Below are 19,908 nucleotides of genomic sequence, written 5' to 3'. Positions count from 1 at the left end.
ATTTCAAAATGTGCAGGGGCTGGAAGAAGAGCCACTGTGTATGGAGATCCTAAGCCCTGCCGCAGAGGGCCAGGTCAGCCTGGAGAGTAAGAACCTGAGAGATCAACACGCATGATGTCATCAGCATGAGTGATTGATTATTAAAGGCCCGGGGTGGGGGTAAGATGACCCAGCGAGAGTGCACGGGGTGAGAGGAGAACCTGGGCCAGGATCTGGGAACCTCTGACCTCTCCAGGGCAGGCAGTAGAAAGGAAGAGTCATGGTGACTTAGGTGATTTCTAGGGGAGCGGATGGCAGAGTGCGGTGGCTTGAGGTAGATGCAAAACAACAAGAAAGCAAACCAAAAAATATCTTTAAAGCCACCCTCCTGGCAGCTCTACAGGGGGCAGAAGCTAGTCCGTCCGGCAGTGGGCATGACTGCAGAATACTTAGATGCTGCCACACACACTGGAGAGCCAGACACTCCCACGGGCCAAAAGCTCACAGGCGGTTCTTGGAGGGTGATTTACCATCATACAGCTTAAAAGCTTCAGGAAGCGCTTCACTCCCTGTGTGTGTGCATACTAAGTCGCTTCAGTTGTGTCCAACTCTTAGCGACACTATGGACACACCAGGCTCCTCTGGACCTATGGACTGACCAGGACCCATGGGATTCTCCAGGCAAGAATACTGGAGTGGGTTGCCATGACATCCTCCAAGGGATCTTCCTGACCCAGGGATGGAACCTGCAACTCCTGCATTGCAGGCAGATTCTTTACTGTGGAGCCACCAGGGAAGCCCGTTTCACTCCCTACACACCCCCAACCATGCACACACACACAGGAATAATACATTTTAAATTTTATTTATTGGCTGCACTGGGTCTTCATTGCTACATGTGGGCTTTCTCTAGTTGTGGCAAGTGAGGGCTACTTTTTATTGTGGTGTGTGGGCTTCTCACTGCAGTGGCTTCTCTTGTGGCAGAGCACGGGCTCTAGGCAAGCAGGTTTCAGTAGTTGCAGCACATGGGCTCAGTAGTGGTGTCCCATGAGCTTAGCTGCTCCTCAGCGTATGAGATCTTCCCCAACCAGGAATCAAACCTGTCCCCTGCACTGGCAGGTGGATGCTTAACCACTGGACCACCAGGAAAGCCCAGAAATAATTCATTTAATTAGGGGACTAAACATCCCGGCATACATCTGCTGACCTGGCATAATAATTGATGGCATCCCCTTTCATTCTCCAAGGTATATCAGTTTGGAAAATGGATTCCATGTGATTGCAGAGGTCAGGGATGGTTGGGACAGGGGTGGGGATTATTACAAAGGGGAAGCGAGGGAGAGACCACTGTGGTGATGGAACAGTCTTACATCTTGATTGTGGTGGTGCATACACAAATCTACTTGTGATAAACAATGAATAGCAATACACACACACTGTACGCTGACACACAATGTCAATTTCCTGGTCGCTGTAGGTAAGTAAGATGTAATCACTGAAATTGAGTGAAGGGGACAAGGTCCTCTCAGTATTATCACTACAACTTCCTGTGAGTCTATAATTATTTCAAGATTAAAGGGCTGGGGTTTTTTATGTGCTCTGGAAGCATCCCCTGAGCACTGGAGCAGGGACTTTGGAGAATGGACGTTCATGCATCCAGCATTTGCTTGGATCTGTGCAGTTGCTGATAGGAACATAAGCAGCTGCTGCAGATAGGAGTTGGAGAAGGCTCTGTTCTTTAAAGTTTGGAATTATGAGACAGGGAGATCAAGAATTCTCAATCATTCTTTCATTAGCTCTGGTACAAGAAAATAACCGTTTCAGCATGAATCAGCAGAGATCAATGTACCTTGTGGAAGTGGATCAGTGGATGGCCCAGAACAGCTTGGAGACAGCAAAGAGGGTAAAGAAGCAGAAGAAGGACAATGGATTTTACTTTGGCATCCCCTGGATATGAGCTTCGTCAGGGTTCAGGAACTTCACAGGTGGCTCAGTGGTAAAGAACTCGCCTGCCAGTACAGGAGAGAGAAGAGAAACGGGTTCAATCCCTGGTTGGGAAGGTCCCCTGGAGGAGGGCATGGCTCCTGTATTCTTGCCTGGAGAATTCCCATGGACAGAGGAGCCTGGTGGGCCACAGTCCATGGGGTTGCAAAGAGTCAGACACGACCGAAGCAACTTAGCACATGCACAATGTTCAGGAAAGCAGAGAATTAATAGTTAACCTCAGATACATAACACAGTTTGGTCAACGGCTTTCAGTTTATTCCTATCACAATTTTTGTCCTTCTCAACCACTCAGCTGATTTTCTTGTTTGTGTCACAACTTTAAAGGATCCCATGAGATATTTTTAAAAAACCATTTCCATTTCTTGAATTATTTGCATTTACACCATTCGCATGTATTTCACTCCGATCTTCACACAGACCTACAAAGTGGATATTATTATCCCCACTTTGCAGAGGAGAAAACTGAGACTCAGAGAGGTTAAGTACCTTGCCCAGTGTCACACAGTTTTATCTGTGTGACAGATAGGGATAGGGCCAGGATTCAAGCCCAAGTCATTCAGACTCTGAACCTGCCTCAGCTCCCCCAGTGCTACAATGCCTCTCCCGGGGTGAATTAGGCAGGGCTAGTGAGAGTTACAGGGTCACCTGAGCTAGGTAAAGCCAACTGCCACCAGTCACAATGTCATTGCTTTGGTGGATGGACCAGAAGTTCTCCCTTGGAGTAAAGCATCAGAGTTGGCCCTGTGCCCCATCCACCCCTAGTACCAGGTGGAGCAAAGGATGCCTCAGGTTTGCCCATCCCTCCCTTTTTCCTCAGAGGTCTGGGTGAGAAAGAGGAGAACCCTCCCTCCTCGCCGGAGCACCCTCAGGCTCTGTGCAGACATCCACAGACTACAGACACTCAGGGCCACACATTAAACTGAGACCCTGGCAGAATGGCCAGATGTCCCCAGCCACTCTGCATACAGAGTAGATCCCAGAAACCCGACCACAGTGTCTCTCTCATCACATCATCCTTTAGGTAAGTGGCATCTGCCTCGCATTAGAGAAGAAAGAATTTTCCTGGCCTGCAAACATCTCCAGCAAGAGCTCCACTGGGAAAAGCCTGCAAATTTCACTCTCACAGCGAAATCTGAGGATTCCAGGCCAAGTCGTTAGATCGGATATTCTGAAGCCAAGAAGGGGAGAGCAGCAGCTGAGACGTGGCTGACATCTTGACGGTTAAACTCCACAAACAGCGCCAGGGATTTTGTCTTCTGCTCACGTGACTCGGATGGGCGAATTGAAACGTCTCGGGGTCAGCCCAGGAGACTGGCGTGGTGACCGTGCACAGCTCGGAAGTTTCTCTGCCTTTATCCTCAGACGTGGTTACAGAGGAAAGGGACTGAGAACAATTAGTGGTCAATAAAATATGCTTAGAAACTAGTGGCTACAATTTTTTCAAGTGTATTTGCAGGCCCTGGGGTAAGGACTTGAGTTGCATTTATCTCACTGCAGCCTCAAGAGAGCCACACAGATCCGTGTGATTATCATCCCCATTTTACAGGTGGGGAAACTGAGGCCCAGGGGCATCCAACAGTTTGTCTCAGGTTCTACTGATGGGTCAGCACAGAGAGGATTTGAACCCAGAGCTTGTGCTTTTCATTGTCCTTATTTTATCTCCCACATGGATGGTAGTTGGGTTGGAGGGAGGAGAGAAGCAGAACTAGACCCCAGGGCTGCCCAACTCTAAAGCTTGTGCCTACTCAAAATGTTCCATATATGTAGTCGTTTGGGTGTGGCCCACACACTTGTCCACGCACAAGAGCCAGGCAATGAGCAAATATAACCACCTTAGAAGCCTTCACTTGGAGAGGATTTTTTTTTTATTGAAGTATAATTGATTTAAAATGCTATGTTAATTTCTGCTGTACAGCTAAGTAATTTAATTATACATATATATATATTTTTTAATTATTTTCCATTATGGGTTTATCATAGATATTGAATATAGTCCTGATTTAGCACATACACATGCATGTCAGATGTTGGACTTTATTGCTTATCCAACCTGTATATAATAGTTTGCATCTGCTAATCGCCAACTCCCAATCCTTCCCTCCCCCAGCCTTGGCAGCCACAAGGCTGTTCTTAGAGGGTGTTCCCATTGGCTATACCTAGTCCCAAGTACGCAGGAAGGCCCTCCATGCTCACCACATTGCAAGTGCCACTCACCTAACCATTAACCAAACTGGCTCTGGCTAAGCTGGGAAACAGACAAAGGTTATCCTGTGGAGTGATTACATCAGCTTCTCAACCCCAGCCCTGGCACCAGGTGGCCTTAAGCTGACCCATAGTCTGCTAGGACCACAATTGCTGTGCCCCTTTCCAAAGCCATTGCTTTACCCTTCCGTTGCCAGTCCCTTAGGGTTTTGTGACCCCAAAGTTAACAGTAATAATAGCTTCCATGTATCATGTACTTAGGGCATCCCAGGTGGTAAAATGGTAAAGAATCCGCTGCTAACACAGGAGATACGAGTTCTCCTGGGTCAAGAGGATCCCCTGGAGAAGGAAATGGCAAGCCACTTCAGTATTCTTGCCTGGAGGATTCCGCGGACAGAGGAGCCTGGCGGGCTACAATCCATGGGGTCGCAAAGAATAGGACACAACTGAGTGACCGAGCACACACAGGTGCATGTGCGCACACACACACACACACACACACACATGGTATACTTACTGTGATCCATAGATTGGTTTGTTTAATCCCCTCAAACACTCTGAGAGTTGGGCACAATTATTAGCCAAATTTTCCAGGTGACGATCCCGAGACTCAGAAAGGTCAGAGTACCTTTTCCTGGGTCACATGTGTGAGTGGGAGGATTAAGCAGCCAGAATGGAGGGTAAATGTTGGAGGAAGAATACACTGGGCTGATTCTCATGTCCTCCTGCAAAGGGAGTTCTTCACCATTAGGTCGCCTCAGGACACTGACCCAGCAGCACCATGGGCCAATCATGGTCACAGTCATGGTCAATGTGAACCTTAGAAATGACGTATCATGCTTTCTAAACAGACAGACTTTCAAATTGTATTTATTCATTTTTATATGAAGGATTTATTTAAATGATAATTCCCTGATTATGTGCTAAAGTTATCCATATTCACCCCAATCGCTGACCAGACAATGATTTCTGACATTCAGAAAGATCAATATCAGACCCTGGAAATTCACAGTGGTCAAAGAGATTAACAGGGCTTTTATCCTTTCCATGACAGTAAAGATTATGAATGTATTTTTTTTTAAGTTTGATCAAGAATTGAAAATGAAATATCTAATCTTAAAAATTAAAAAGTAATCAAAAAATAGCATATTACCCAAATATTTCCATCATCTGAGGCATTTCTGTACATTTCGACTAAAGCACTGAAAAGACAGACTTTTTAAAAACTGCAGCATACCTTTTATCCCAGCAGTATTTCTAGAATTTCATCCTTCAGATATACTTGCACATGTGGGAATGGACATATTTACAAAGTTACTCAGTATTTGTAACGGCAAAAACTTGGAAGTAACCCAAATGTCTATCACTGTGGAATGGTTAAATAAATTGTGGACTATAAAAAAATAGTTGCTCAGTCATGTCCAACTCTTTGCCACTCCATGGACTGTAGCCCACCAGGCTCCTCTATCCATGGAATTCTCCAGGCAATATTAGTGATGTGGGTAACCATTCCCTTTTCCAGGGGATCTTCCCAACCCAGGGATTGAACCCAGGTCTCCTGCATTGCAGGTGGATTCTTCACAATCTGGGCCACCAGGGAAGCCCACTTGGAAGCAACCCAAATGTCTATCATTGAGGAATGGTTAAATAAATTGTGGAATACGCAGATGGTAAAATACTCACCAAGCATAAAAAAGTATTTAAAGTGAGCTGTGTCTGCAGGGATACGGAAGAGATATGTAGGATGTATAGGATATAAATCTCCGCAGCATACTGCTAAGTGAAAAAAAGTTAAGACCAGCTTGTATGTTATGCCTCCACTTATGTCAGAGGGAGGAGAGGAGAATAAATACAGGTGTTTTCTCAGATATGCATGGATGACCTCTAGCAGGAGCTAGAGGAAATGGAGAGGAAATTCGTTGATTTCAATCAACCTAGATGCTAGGGAGACAGAAGTGCAACATGGAATTTTTGCTCTATCTCATTATATTTATCATCTGAATGTGGGCAGCTATACCGAAATAAATCTATCTATATAAATATTCACACATATATGAATAATCATAAGGGAACGTTCACAGTTCATTAAAAAAAAAGTCCCTGGACACAGCAGCAGAGACCTTGAATTTGATCATTGTTTCTGCCACCTTGGAAAAGCTATTGGATGTTTCTGAATCCAGGTTTCCTCCATTATAAGGGGGATGGTGAAGAGAGAGTACTAACTCTCTTCCCAGGGGTGTTGACAAGACTAAGAGCAAAATGTATTTGATTCTTACTTCTCCAGATATTTGTAGAACACTTTCTCTGGAGTCTGGGCTCAGAACTACGTATAAGGGACTTTGCTGGCTGTCCAGTGGTTAAGACTTCACACTTTCACTACAGGCAGTGGAGGTTCAATCCCCAGTCAGGGAACTAAGATCCCACAAGCTGTGCAGTCAAAAAATAAAATAAACAAATAAAAATCAGCACCTCAAAACTAATGCTTTCTTTAAAATGTAAATCATTTTAAAAAATAAAGGTAATGACCATGGGAATTCATGTGACATTGTTAAAAATTGGAAGCTATATAGCAAAGTGTTCTAAAAGAAAAGTGAAAGCCAGGCAGTTGTGTATAACTCTTTGTGACTCCATGGAGTGTAGCTCATCAGAACTGTAGCCTGCCAGGCTCCTCTGTCCATGGGATTCTCCAGGCAAGAAAACTCGAGTGGGTTGCCATGCCCTCCTCCAGGAGATCTTTCCAATCCAGAGTTCAAACCTATACTTTATAGGATATGCCAGTATCCTATACTAGCAGGCAGATTCTTTGCCACCTGAGCCACCTTAGGTGGTACTTCTTGCCTGGCAAACCCAATGGACGGAGGAGCCTAGTGGGCTGCAGTCCATGGGGTCGCTAAGAGTCAGACACAACTGAGCGACTTCACTTTCACTTTTCACTTTCATGCATTGGAGAAGGAAATGGCAACCCGCTCCAGTGTTCTTGCCTGGAGAATCCCAGGGAGGGGGAGTCTGGTGGGCTGCCGTCTATGGGGTCGCACAGAGTTGGACACACCTGAAGCGACTTAGCAGCAGTAGTAGCAGTGGTAAAGAATCTGCCTGCCAATGCAGAAGACATAAGAGATGAGGGTTCAAGCCCTGGGTTGGGAAGATTCCCTGGGGGAGGGCATGGCAACCCACTCCAGTATTCTTACTTGGAGAATTCCGTGGACAGAGGAGCCTGGCGGGCTACAGTCCATAGCGTCACAAAAAGTTGGACATTACTGAAGCAACTGAGCACGGACACATGAGCCACTTAAAAAGAAAAAAAAAAACATGTAAGCAAGGTGTGTCCAGGAGCTGTGCTTTCCCATCATGCACTGTGGGATTACTGGCTGGTGGGAAGATGGGCATGAAATCAATAGAGAGCTATGCAGCCAGCTGCCTGTTGTCAGAAATACTGCAGCAAGACGGAGTGGCTCTGGGAGAGAGACTATCACAGGGCTTATATGAGGCCTTTCCAAGACAGTCACACAAGCTCAGACCCACAGGCACTTGCCTGGCCAGGTGAGGAGGGAGGAGCATTGCAGGTGAGGAGGAGCATTGCAGGTGAGAATCCTGAACCAGAAATAAACTTGGAGAGTTCAAGGAAGCGGAAGACAAGCAAAATGGCTAGGGAGCAGAGACCTTGTGGGGAGGGGAGAGCTGGAAGCATCAGGGGATCGAAAGATCTGGTGCCTCCAGGGATGGTGGGAAGGACCCCGTGGGGTAGCTTCCAGGGGCAGTGAGAAGACACGGGTGGTTCATCTCAAGGCAAAGGCGGTGGGTGCAGCATTGCAGATGAGAGAGCAGGCTCAGACCAGCCACTTCAAATCCGGGCGCTCCCACTTCCTGGTGGGGTGCCCTGAGGCAGCCCTCTGCTTCTCAGTAAGGAGGCAAACAGTGCCTCTGGGTCAGCATGTGAGGTTTAGGTGCATCCCAGGAGGAAGTCTTAGCTCAGTGCCTGCTGCCTCTCACCTCTCAGCAGATGGCTTCGCAGCAGCAGCAGCCATCATAAGAGTTGCGGTGCATTTCTGGAAAACCATTCTAGAGCCTGGCTGGGCCAGTGATGGTCCCTGGACCCAACCTCAGCCTGACTCCTACTTTGTGCTGTCCACAAGCAATGAGTAGTTTTAACATTTTTAAGTTAGTTTGAAAACAAAAACAAAAGAATAGTAGTAATAATTCATGACACATGAAAATCTTATGAAATTTACATTTTAGCACCAATAAATAAAGTTTTATTGAGACGTGGTCAACCCCATTCATTTACAGATCTCCTATAGATGTTGCCATGCTCCAACAGCATCATTCAACAGCTGAAACAGAAACCGAAGTGCTGCAAAGATATTTACTCTCTGGCCTTTGAGAGAAAACTTTTGCCAATCCTTGCTCTAGAGTTTGGATTACAGAGGCTCAAAAATACAAGGAGGAAGACTGATTAGAAGGCTTTTACTGAGAGTGAGCAAAGGAGAACAGTGAAAGGAAGAGAAGGAAAGAGCTGGGAAGGGGGTTCTGGAGAGGTGCTTTGAAAACTAGGAAGGGCTTACAAACATTGGGCTTTGCCAATCTTTCCTACATTGGTCATGGTCATGACTACTTCTGTCTGTAAGACTTAAGAGGTTTTTGTGGGTTTGACATCAGTTCCAACATTCTATCATTCTGAGATATTTTATGGTAACAGCAGAGGATGATTTCAGAGTCCAGGTGACTGACAAGCTGGTAGCATCACAGATGTATAATGCTAGCATACTCTGAGCAAGCCCAGTGCTGGGGTGTATAAATAGAAGTCAGAGATCATCAGGAAATATTCCTGGGGCTGAGGTCATCCTCCTGCTACAAGATCATGGCAGGACCAGGTGAGATCTAGGTCCACATCTATTGTTCAATCACTCAGTCGTGTCTGACTCTGCAATTCCATGGACTACAGCATGCCAGGGTTCCCTGTCCTTCACTATCTCCCAGTTTGCTCAAACTCATGTCCATTGAGTCAGTGATGTCATCCAACCATCTCATCTTCTGTCGTCCCCTTCTCCTCCTGCCCCCAATCTTTCTGAGCATCAGCGTCTTTTCCAATAAGTCGGTACTTTACACCAGGTGGCCAAATTATTGGACCTTCAGCATCAGTCCTTCCAATGAATATTCAGGGTTACCCAACAGCAAACTAAAGTCAGGAGAACATGATGGATTGGAGAGGGGACCAAAAAGTCAGCTGGAGAATAACACCTGTGAAAAAGTTAAAGCAATTGGATAATTATGGATTATCCAATAATGGTGGGTGACAGGTATGAGGCATCTACTATGTCCCAGATGTTGTTGTCAGCTGTTTACAAGAATCATTTCATTTCATCCTCACAATCAACGTTACATGGTAGCTACCACAATTAGCTCCATTGTTCAGATGGAGGCAAAGAGAGAAAACCCAAGACAGTACAACTTGTCCATGAAGGAGTCAGAATTCCATTCCAGGAGATCTGGGTTGGAGCTCCCGGACTTAACCACTATGCTTCACTATCCTCTGTTCCAGCCCTGGTGGTGGGGGTGGGGAGGGACGGGGAGGTGAAGACTGAGGGTTATTTAGGAACTACATTTAGGGTCCTTTTGTTATTTCCCCTCACAACTCCCACAGAGTATAATATCTACAAGACAGCATTTATTATCTTATGATCGATTTATTGCTTTCTTGAAGTCATATGTGACCATTTAATCCTTGCTCATCAGCCTGCAATGCCATCCTCAAAATGCACACACGCACACGTCTCATCAAGGATGGATTAGGATTTCCAATGGGCTTTTTTCAAACTGCAGGTAACTCTCAAAGCACCCAGAGCACCCCTGGGGGCATAGACAGAAGGCCACCGCTAGATACACAGCTCAGGCCCTCTCCAGCTCTCCCTGACATATCACCAGGTCAACTCTTCCACTTAAAACCCAACCAAGTGGTAGGGGCATGCCTATCTGCATAAGAAACAGAAGCTAGACCAACGACAACCTTAATTATCACTGCCGATTATTAAGTGCAATGTGCCTTCAATTTAATCCTCTCAACCATCTGTGGGTTGGAGAAGCTGGGTGGGGATCATTATCCCTGTTATTCACAAAGGAAACAGAGGGTCAAAGAGTTCAAGTACTTGCCACAAACCCTCAGGGAGAGGATGTCTGAGTCTGTATCCATGCTCAAAACCTCCTGATTTTGAATCCTGCCTCCAACTGCAAGGCCGTGACGACTCAACAAAGGAATGAATGAGCAAGGTATAAGGAGCAGCTCTGTTCAGTGGATGGTTATTGACCACACACGACATGCCCAGTATTGTATTAAGCCTTGGAGATGCAATAAGACAGAAATAGTCCCTGCCTAATAGAATATAGAGTCCAATGAAGACAGAATGTATTCATTCAACCAATATTCACGGAAAGTCATCATGTCAGAGCCGGACACAATTCTAAGTGCTTAAAGATGTGGCAATGAACAGAAAAGGCAGGGATACTGACTTCATATTTGGGCATTTCAAAACACTGTGATGGAGCATTTTAGACAGGCAGTGGAAAAACTGGAAGGGGAAACAAGTCTGGGGCATGCCTTCCCAGCCCTCCAGGGAGCCATCCAGTGTTGGTGAGAAGTCTGGGCTCCCGAAAGGGTGGTCACCCACCTAGGCACTTCCCAGAGTCATATGCCAGGAGAAGGTCTGGGAGATACTGGCTGGTTTCCAGCCCTGGGTAGCTAAAAAATCCCAGTTGTGCTGAATGCCCTGGAGTTCTCCAATTATTAATATTTTTAAGAGGTGTCATGAAGTTCTCCTCCCAAGTGCTCCAGAAGAGATGAATTTTAATCCACTTTTATGTAAAGAGTGACTATGTTGGCAAACAATATTCTGTCATGGGCTGGGGGTGAGTAGCATGAAAGGCAGTGCCATGATGTTTAATGCCTGGTCCAAAATGTTTGAGAATAAAAGAGATATTTTTAATTAAGTGTCTTAGAAGTGGATGCAGTGAGAGGGGACATGGCTGGAAATTTTCAAGTGAAACAAAGCAGGTTTCCCCTCTACCACCATACTCCACAGAGTTCATGACAACTGTGCTTGGAGGTTTTGCATAACTGGACCCCTGCAAGGAGGACATGTTTTATCAGAATCTGGATTAGGGTAGAGGTGGCAGGTTGAAATGACAAGCTCAAGCCACCATCTCCTTCAAGTTGGGATTGGGACCTCAGAGGACTCTGAGACTAAATGCTGGTCCTGGCTGTGCCAAGCTAGCTTGACCTTTCTCCTGCCACGTTGCCCAAAGGGGCACACGTTCCATGGCAATGTGAAATTTCCTCTTTATTTTATTTTATTTTATTTTTTCCCGTAGCAATGGTTACAGGTTTATTTATTTTTATTTTTTTTTTATCAAAATGAATCCACCACAGGTATACATGTGTTCCCCATCCTGAACCCTCCTCCCTCCTCCCTCCCCATAAAGTATTCCATATACAAGGAAGCAGGTGGTCCTACACGACAAACTCAAGCTGGTGCTGGATAAATGGTTGAAGTTTGAAAACTTTGAGTGGACCCATCGCCACCTTTCCTGAATCTGAGATGGAGAAACTGAGGCTCCGAAAGTTTAAATGAATTGCCCAAGGACACACAGCAGGATGCTTCTATTCACCCCTTCTCCAGTGTGCTGTTCACATCTGTCACACAGGAAGCTTCAAACTTTCAAGAAAGAAATGGGATTCAAATGTGGAAGATAAGCTCAGAAACCCTGTGTCAGTGGAGGTGGGGGCAGGGGGGGCACAGATGGAAATGTTTCCTTTATTTCTCTAAAAGGGAAATGGATCAAGATCCTTTAAAGTTACAGGGTACATCTAAGGCAAATCTTCCAGTCAAGATGTCCCCACAACACCTAATTCCCTTCATAAGAGGAGCTGAGCATCCTCTATAAAGCAGTAACAGTAGATTCACCTAGAGACCCCAAGTACACATGGTAATCCTACAAAAATGGCTTTAAAATTCCATCACTTAGGAATTCTGCTTCTGGAAAGATGGAATAGACACAATTTTCCCTATTCCTCCTGCAAAGGACAACTAAAATCCCTGGACATTACAGGCAAAACCATTTCCAAACCTACAGACTCTGAAAGGTCAAGAGAAGAAAGCAGACCAATTAGGAATCTCAGGATCTGAGGAATGACATGGTCATGAGTTCCCTGGGTTTTCTATTGCTTCGTACACCCCACAGTTGAAGCTGACAAAACCAGCAACCTGCAGGGACCAAGAAGTGCTGGGAAAAAAAATCCCAGTGAAATTCAACCAAAGCCTGCTTTCTCTAGTCAAAGGACCAGGAAAGAAGCAGAGTAGCAAGACAAATTTTTAAGACAAAAGTATCTCTACCCTAGTCAAACAACACAGAAAAAAACTGTGGCCCAGCCTTAATGGTGCCTGCAAAGGCCAAGTGAGCAGCCCAGACTTCCATTGGATGAAGGATGGAAGACTATCAAATAAATAATGCTCCAAACATCCCAAATTTCATAAAACAATGTAGAACCACAGATTTAAGAAGCTGTGGGTCCTCAGTTGCTCAGTCATGTCCAACTCTTTGTGACTCCATGTACTATAGCCTGCCAGGCTCCTCTGTCCATGGAAATTTCTAGACAAAACTACTGGAGTGGGTTGCCAAACCCCAAACGGGGTAATTGTGTATGTACCAAACAAAGGAATGGGAAAAACTAATAGAATGGAAAGGGGAACTAGACAAGTTCACAGTCACCCTTGGAAATTTAAACAGCCTTTTCTCAACTTATAAAACAACTAGACAAAAATTAGCAAGGGTATAAAACTCAACAACATCATCAACCAACAAGATCTAATAAACATTTATAGAACACTCCACACAATAACAGAGGAATACACATTCTTTTCAAGTGTCCATGGAACACATACCAGGATAGACTATATCCTGGGTCTTCCAAGCTCAGCGGTTATTGGCAGAATTCAGTTCCTTAATGGTTTCAGGACTGAGGTCCTTGTTGTCTTGACTGTCAGCCCGGGACTACTCTCAACTCTAGAGGTAGCTTTCAGGTCCTCGCCATGTGACTTCTCCACTTCAGCAGCAGAGAATCATCCTTTCTCACGTTGTGAATATCTCTGAATTCTTCTTCAACCAACTCTGCTTTTACAGAGCTCATAGGATTATACAAAGCCTATCCAGAAATCGTCATAATTTCCAGATTATAAGGCCAACTGACTTGATATTTTAATTAGGTTTCTAAATTCTTTCACAGCAGTTATCTTAGTTAGTGCTCAGTTGAATAAGCAGGGCTGGGAATCTTGAGTATCTTAGAATACTACTTAGAGTATCTTAGAATACCACTACCCCACTTTCTATGTTAGGCAAGAAATGAGGACACAGAGATGGCTGGTAAAATACCCATCCTCAAGGGGTTACAGTCAAGTGAATGTAGCAAAGAAGTGACTGGAACACAGGCCAATAATTGCTAATTCAAAGAAAATGCAGTAAATATCCTGTTTATTTCAGAGGAGGCAAGACTAACTCTGTTGGGAAGAATGCAGGCAAGCTTCCCAAAGGGAATGACGTTTGATCTGAGTCTTGAAACACAGAGGAGAAGGGAAGGCATTCCAAGAAGAGGGTGCATGACTTAGAAAGACGGGAAAGACCACAGCAAATTTAGGGAGTGACAAGCAATCCAGTGCTGAATCTCAGAGGACAGCATTAGAAGACATGGTTTTAAATGATGCATGGATGTAGCATTAAATGGTCCTGATTCAGAAAGAAAGTTATTTTGTTGCAGTTCTCTTTCCGTCCTTTTAATTAGCTCAAGAAAAAGTTACTGGTTTGTTGTTAACACCTTTCTACACCTTTATCCTCTGGCTCTAACTTCTGCAAATGAAAGTGTCTAGCTAAAGAGCACTCTTTCTTTCTGTGGATTATTTTTGTTGCTACCTTTCATTTGTTACAATCAGTGTTGGATTTCCTTTTCTGGTTGTAAGAAAAAGCTTATTATTATCATCATTATTAAATAAATACATACCTTTAAGTTTTGAATATAAAATGTCAAATAATTTTACAGGTAGTACATACGCCTCTGGGGCAAAAATTGTGAAGATGGTTTGTAAGTGAGCTAATTTAGGACACAAAGGTGTAATGAGAAGCAATCAAGATTAGCAGTCAGGATTTATAGTCAAACTTGAGTTCAAGTCCAACTCTTCTATGATTCTTAGTCTCCTACTCAGACAGTTGTGAAGACTAAGTGAAACCAAGTGAAGGGGCATCTTCAAGGTGGCTTCATGCAGCAGCCTCTCGAGTCCCGACCACAGTGCATGGCTCTGAAGAACGGAGATACAGGCAACGCCAAACAGGAACTAAACTCCAGCACCTACTGAGTATCTGTGCTAAGAGTATTCAACTGCTTAGGATCTGGGATGTGTGTGTGTTTTGTGTGTGTGTGTATGTGTGTGTGCATGTGCTGGGGAAGGGGGGGTTATTCTTAGGCTGAATTCAGCTGTTTTGTGAAAAACAACTAATATCACAACCCTTTTGTGAAAAGGTTGTCACTCAGAGGAGTGGCCAGTGCAGGTGTCATGGACCAGTCCCTCCAATCCCTTGTCTGGCTTTCTCTGTGATCTCAGAATGCTACATCCTGCAGAGATCAGTGGGAAGTGCAGCTGGAATATTCAGACACACATGCAAACGAAAACACACATGCAAACGAAAACAAGCGGAAAACACCTCCCATTTCAATTATCTATTGCTATGTAATAGACTAACATCGGCGGTATTAAACAACTATTATTTTATTATCATCTCCCTTGATTCTGTGGGTTGATTGGGTTACGCTGGGTGGATCTTCTGCCCCATGTGATGTCAACTGGGGCTACAGTCAAGTGGGAGGTCAATTAGTCTGGAATGCCCAAGATGGTTCACTCATATGGCTAACGTCTGACTGGGAATCAGCCAGAAATCAGCTGGGGCCGTTGTCCCTGGCATCTTGGTTTTCTGCAACGTGGCCTCCCCTTGAAGCTTGGGCTTCTCACAACATGGCAGCAGGATTCTAAGAGGAAGGAAGCAGAAAATGCCAGACGCATAAGGCCTGGGCTCATATGTCTCAGAATATCATTTTCATAGCATCAAAGCAATCACAGGACTAGTCCAGATTCAAGGGGAGGGGAGATAAACTCTATCTGTTAATGGCGAAGTGTCTTTCATAAAGGGAGGGAAAGGATTGACTGCAGCCATCTTGGAAGAGCATGGACCATACCCCCTGAAATTTTCATTTACTGCAAAGGGTTTTTACTCTAGAATTATGTGTATATTTCAACCCAGTAATGAGTTATCAAGGAATTTATCGTAAGTCATCTTGAATGATTCAAAAGATTTGATGCAAGGTTTTCTATTGCTAATGTTTCTCACGTTGAGGATTCAAATGAGGACTGACCACCCATGCTGTGTCTCACCAGACACAAAGCCTATGGGCCACAGAAACACAAGCTTTGATCCTGGTAACCCATGTGCTTAGCTAAGGTCATTCTAGGTAAACAGAAGATGCGGATACTCTTGAAAAGCACTGGCTCCCTATAAATGGATAAGCCTTGACAAGAAGTGCATTTATTCTTCCTTCATTCATTCAGCATTCATTTGTGGGGCACCTGTGATATGCCATGTTGGTTTAAACATAAGGATACAGCAGCAATGAACTAAACAAAGTACCTGGCCGTAGGAAGCTTACATTCTAGTGGGGATACAACCAAATAAATGCATAAGTAGATATAATAATTCTCCAGGGTTCTATAAGAAAAGAGAGACAATATCTGATAGGAGCCACGTTTAGACCCCTTTTGGTATGATAAAAAGTGACGAAGCTGGGGCATAGAAGTAGCATTACTTTTGCAGTTACAAGCCCTGGATTTAAATTATGGTTCAGAATTCAGTTTGTGAACTTGAACTAATGATGTGGTCTTTATGACCCTCAGTAACCCCCTCCATAAAATGGGAACAATAATGCCAGTTCTGCTTTCCTTATAGAGATGATGCTAGGATCAAACCAGACTGTAAAAATCAAAGAAAAAATAAGCTCTGAGTTTTCCCCATTTGGTAAACTTTTAGCTCTCCACTCCAAGCAGGATCAAGTCACTGCCAAGCCAAGCTCCTGCTGTAAACTTGAAAACATCAAATCCCAGCTCCATTGCTACCAATGCCATGGGGTGATCTCAGGGCACGAGACATTTTATATCAAGCCATGGGGTGGGGAGATACAGACATGCAAGGAGACAGCCTCTGTCTAGCATGCCTCCTTTCTTCCTTTCACTCGCAGGTATTCAGTAAAGCAATCTGAATGTTCTAAAAGGTCACACTCTGTCTTGCTTTGTTGTAAGTCGTGTCAGTAGTGGCCATTCCATGCTACAGTTGCTAAATTGATATTTAACTGTTTTCATTTCTCTTAAGAGTTTCATAATGGAAAGAGTAAATAAATGTAACATATGGAAAGATACATATCAAAATTATAACCAGTGCCCAGTTGGACTGCTGATGTTTTCTTTTTCTTGTTTCTCTGTTTTCTTTTTTCATTCATTTAGAAAAATGCTCATCTAGCAGTGAATGCAGGGATTAGATAGCTGGAAGGGGTAACCCCACAACCCCCATCTCAATTCCAAATCTTTGCCCACCCCCCACCACATCTCTTTTGAGTTTGCAAGCCAGTGTGGATTTGCTGTCATTAGATTTAGGGTCCCATAAGGGTAATGCTGCTTTTTATTTCTTCTCCTCCTGCCATTTCTAAATTTTTAAGACTTCTTAACCTGGCCTAGTTCTTATCAAATCATGAACAGAAGCTGTTTCGTCCCTACGTGGCCTCTATAAATCACAGTGACAGACTCCTGTCTCTCCTTGGTTTTGAAGCCACCAGACAAAGATTTGAATCCAGATTCTTCTGCTTACTGGCTGAGTGACTTTGAAGAAGCTTCTTAAGTTCTCTGAACTGCAGTTTTGTCATCTGTAAAATGGGAGAGAGAATACCCACAGGGAAGGTTGGTTGTAAGGATTTAACAAGATGATGTGTAAGAAGGGCTGATACATAATAGAGGCTTGAAAGATAATTGCTAATAAAAGCAGTCCTGGGAAGCACTGGAGGCTGTTCTAGGCTGAGGGTGGAGCTTAGGTTGTTAATAAAAGGCAGAATTGTACAATCATTAAGAACTCTGGCTCTAGCCTCTGAAAAATCTAGTGTAAATCCTTGCTCCCTCCATTTGCCTTGGACACGTTACTACATTTCTAAGAGCCTTGGCTTCCTCACCTGTAAAATGCACATAATAATAACTTACCTTAACAGTGGTTCTCAAAATCTTATCCAGGCATCCTGGAGGCCCCCAAGACCCTTCCAGGGGGTCCTCAAGGTCAAATCTGTTTTGGTTATAGGGGTACAATATTACTTACTATTTTCACTCTGATTGTTTCTAAAGTATACAGTTGTTTCCCAAAGGCTACATGACATACAGTGTCATTGCTCTGATGGCCTTGTGTTTGTAAATTCCTGTGCTTTAATTTTTTCAATTTCTAATATGGTAAATGTCAAGATGTATAAAACTCAGGTTAACAAAAGCTATTTGGGGTCCTCAATAATACTAAAAGTCTAAAGGAACCCAAGATAAAATCACTGCCTAAGGGTTGTTGTAACAATTAATTACCGTACCCCTGAAACTAATACAATATTGTAAGTCAACTATACTTCAGTTAAAAAAAAGATTCAGAAGCAACTGGTATATGTATACAAAGCACTCAGTAAACATTATCCCTATAACTATTGGTTCCAAAGCTCCTGAATCACAGCAGATAAGGGTCTGCCTATTCCACCTACACGTAAAGCAAACTGAAATCAAATTCCAGCACTTAAGGCAAAAGTCACCCTTGTTTCATCCCCTCCTGTTTATTTATATAGTAAAGGTTGAGTCCATGCTAAACTTTGAACAATTTAAAGACACTGAGGCACATAAGAGGCCCACACAGTGCCCAGGAGATCCAAGTGCCCTGAAGATATGGGAACTCAGTGGACAGTCCAGAGGGCTTACCCTGCTTGGCTCAGCCATGACCCTGGCATCCTATTACTTACTGGCCCAGCCAGAAGAAGGAGGTAATGGTGGGGAGCGGGGGTGGGCGGGGGCAGAGGGAACCTGGCTTATAGAAACCCCTCCTAAGCGGTTGACCAGCAAAAGGGAGGTGCAGCCTCAAACAGGAATAGCTTCCTTAAGGTTTCAGTAATTTCCATGGAAACAAGTTGAGAGCTGTCATTTTCAAGGGAAGGTGGGGAAATGGTGAGATGACCTGGAAGAGTCAAGAGTAAGCAATATAAAAATATTAAGAGTTGGGGAAATCTTTTTCTTTCACTCTTCAGACACACCCTTTAGGGAAGAAAAAAAAAAAAACACAGCATCCCTAAATTCTGGTTTTGATGGCAACTAACAGATTAGGATTTTAGAGAGTAGGTATCAAATGAGTTTGAGAAAGATGCGACATGACCTGGATCATAGTCATTCAGCAAATTCTTCACAATATTTTAAAAGTCTGCCTCCCCGGCAGCTCAAGCCTCAGGTGCCAGAGGGTCTCGCGAAGAGACCCCCCACTCCCAGGCCACAATCTAATTTTATGCTGTTAACAAGCAAACCCTACATCAGCAATAACGGAACAAACAGGTGCAAGCCAGTAAGAAAGTTTTGCATACGAGCTATTTTTATTGCAAAAATTCCTGGGGACCCAAAGAAGGAGATTCTGTTGAAGAAACGAGTCTCTGGGGAGATCCTAGGAAAACCTTTTGGCTTCTTTCTTCTCCTCAGCCTCGGAAACGAAAATGCCGAAAGGTCACTCAGTGCCTTGGCCACGCGGTCAGCCCCAGTCCCGGTCCTCGCCTGCAGCCACTCCGTCGCACCCGGCCACCTGTTGCTGCCCTCGCGCCCGGAGCCGAGTCGCAAGCCGCCGCTAGAGTTCGTTCTAATTCCCTGGAGCAAAGGCTGGCCGGGAAACCCCGACGCTCCGAGCCTGCTAATCTTCAGGGCAGGCGGGGACTCCGCAGGGCCTCCCAGCCTCAGGCTCCCTTTGTCTCCTCGCGGCGCTCAGAGCATCAAAAGTCAACCCCAGACAGCATCCTCTGGACCCCTCTTGGCTCATGCGCGCTCGCGCTCAGCTCACACCTGGGAGATGCTGACGCGTCGAGACGCCCACGGAGAGGAAAAGGGTCCATCCAGGCAGGACCCGGAGGCGCAGACAGGTTGCTCTCCGTGAGATTCCAGAGCGTCTCCTGAATCCCAAATCCCTTAGAGCTCCCTAGCTGAGCACTGTTGCAGCAGCGCCGCGCCCCAAACGCAAGTTCGCAGTTGCGGAGGCCGTAGGCGGAGAGCAGCTACGGCCAGACTCGCCTTTGCTCTAAGGAGCCCAAGGGGAGATCCAGGGGGAGGCAACACTTAGGGATGCCCTCCCGCCAGGAACGCCGGAGTCGCAATTTCGAAAGTGACCCGCCTCGCTTCCGAGGGACTTGCCTGTGAGCGCCGCAGGGGTGTGCATTTCTGGAAGTCTGAGAATCCCAGCGAACGCTGGCCCGGCAAGAGTTTTTAAGTCAGCTCCCGGGGCGTCTGTTTGTTTATTGACGCTTAGGGGAAAAGTCTGAGGATGTTTAACCAACCTCAGACCTGGCGCAAGCGAAAATCTCAGACTCTCTTGGGCAAA

The sequence above is a fragment of the Bison bison genome, unplaced genomic scaffold, assembly GCF_000754665.1.
Source record: "Bison bison bison isolate TAMUID 2011002044 unplaced genomic scaffold, Bison_UMD1.0 scf7180017864108, whole genome shotgun sequence".
NCBI lineage: Eukaryota > Metazoa > Chordata > Mammalia > Artiodactyla > Bovidae > Bison > Bison bison.
The sequence above is the reverse complement of the archived record's forward strand: the minus strand, read 5'-3'. Positions refer to the sequence as shown.